Below are 2470 nucleotides of genomic sequence, written 5' to 3'. Positions count from 1 at the left end.
TATACATGTGTTGTTTCATATTCACCTGGAAAGTTGAGGGGACCCGCCTACAGATCTCTGAAGCTTGTGTACCATTCTCCTTTCTCCATTATTTGCTCTGCAAATTTTAGCTGCATTGGCCTTCCTGGACTCTTGGGCTCTGTCTTCTCTATTCAGGGGGAGACTGCTGAGCTCTGCATGGGCTCCCCTCCCTCCAGCACTGCTGGAACCCTCTCTCTCTGCGATATTCTGGGGCTAGCATCACGCTCCGTTTTTTGTGTTTTTTTTTAATTTTATTCATTTTTACTATTAGAGAGAGAAGAGAGAGAGAGGAAAGAGAGAACAGAGGAGGAGCAGGAAGCATTAACTCCCATATGTTTCTTGACCAGGTAAGCCCGGGGTTTCGACCCGGCGACCTCAGGGTTCCAGGTGACGCTTTATCCACTGCGCCACCACAGGTCAGGCATGCTCCGTTTCTTTTTTTCTTTTTATTTATTTATTTATTTTTTCTTCTGTATTTTTCTGAAGCCGGAAACGGGGAGAGACAGACAAACTCCGCATGCGCCTGACCGGGATCCACCCGGCACGCCCACCAGGGGGCGAAGCTCTGCCCATCAGGGGACGATGCTCTGCCCCTCTGGGGCGTCGCTCTGTTGCGACCACAGCCACTCTAGCGCCTGGGGCAGAGGCCAAGGAGCCATTCCCAGCGCCCGGGCCATCTTTGCTCCAGTGGAGCCTCGGCTGCAGGAGGGGAAGAGAGAGAGACAGAGAGGAAGGAGAGGGGGAGGGGTGGAGAAGCAGATGGGCGCTTCTCCTGTGTGCCCTGGCCGGGAATCAAACCCGGGATTTCTGCACGCCAGGCCGACGCTCTACCGCTGAGCCAACCGGCCAGGGCCCACGCTCCGTTTCTTATCTTTAGGGGCCAGTTATTGAAAAACGATTCTTTCATAATTTTTTCTATTATTTTTCAGTTGTTTCAAGTGAGAGATTAAAATCAGTTACTATTACCTCATCTTAGCTGGAAGCTGCAGATAGTATGGGAACACTTGAAGAGCTTGTTAAAACTACACATACCTTGGGCCATACTCTAAACTTATTCACAGGACTCACAGGTTATGGCAGTGAGGCTAAGGTAGGATTCTCCCACTGTGCACTGATAATGTGCCAGACAATAGGTGTACAAAGTGAAATTAGATATGATATTTGTTTATGAAGGAATTTGCAATCCAGTGTGACAGACCAACTCTTACGGTACAATGTATTAGGTATAATGTCATATCTAGGCTGTTATGGAGCATTCTTATGAGGAAAGACATCCAAATGTAGGCCCATGGTGGCCAAGGGAGGGTTACGAAGGGTTCCTGGAGGAAATGAAGGGGTGAGTTTGGAAAGATGCGTTAGGTGAATTAGTGGAAATAGGGAAAAGAAGCCAAGCAGGCAAGAACACTTAAAATGGAGAAAATATTAGGAAGCTTCCTCTGGACTGCAAAATTGAGTAAGACACTTGGGGAACTGCAAACAGTCTGAAATGGTTGGATCAAAGTGGGAGAAGAGATGGTGTCTGGTGTCCCTGGGTGTACGAGGAGTCTCCTTTATCCCTGATGTTGATGACCTTCGGTGTGGGGGCAGGAAGGAAGAGCAGACTGCATTTTAACTGAAATGGGTTGGGGAGCAAAGTGTATGTTAACAGACAGTTCCAATTTTCTCTTGAAGTTGAAAGTATGTCTGAATAACTCGTTCTTTTAATTGTTCCTCAAAGGGTTATTAAACACCAATTTTATGTCAGATTGCATGTTGGGTGTTAGAGAGCCAGACTGGTGTTAGACCCTCTAGTTGGAAAGTGTTTTAAAACATTGTTGTGTGTCTTACATACTTACTACTGAACATATTTTCCTTCCTAAAATACCTCATTCTGAACAGTATCAATTTCAGAAAAGCAACCAGTGACTGCTTTGAGAAGAGAGACGTTTTCAGCTTAGCTCAGAGTAGCACGTAACAGTGAACACAGGAATACTTGGCACGAAGTACCAAGTCCTGTTCTAAGCACTTTATATAAATCAACGCATTTGATCCTGACAGGAATTTTCGTACTATTACTCATTGCTTATTGTAATCATAAGATACTCTATGACAGTGGTCTTTCTATGTACTTATTTTACCCGCTACTAATCATTACACTCCCACAAAAAATAACAAAGAAAGTTCCACAGACCTTGAGAGGCAATGCCGAGCTCACTGAGAGCTGAGGGCAGTAGGAGTAACTGTCCTCTGCCAAATGGAACTTTTTCAAACTGCCAACGAACTCTCCCAGAGAAGTGAGTCGAAAGGCAGATGTAGAAGTGTTTCCCCAAACTAGTGCATATAGCAATAAACCCAAATCTCTCTGAGCTACGTCTACTGACATGAACAGCCACGTCTTCCCAGAGGTAGGCTCAAGACAATGTCACGAGGCCATCCCAAGCGTCGTTTAAAAAATAGTACTGAAACCAAA

This window comes from Saccopteryx bilineata, chromosome 1, assembly GCF_036850765.1.
Source record: "Saccopteryx bilineata isolate mSacBil1 chromosome 1, mSacBil1_pri_phased_curated, whole genome shotgun sequence".
In the NCBI taxonomy this organism is placed as follows: Eukaryota; Metazoa; Chordata; class Mammalia; order Chiroptera; family Emballonuridae; genus Saccopteryx; species Saccopteryx bilineata.
The sequence above is the reverse complement of the archived record's forward strand: the minus strand, read 5'-3'. Positions refer to the sequence as shown.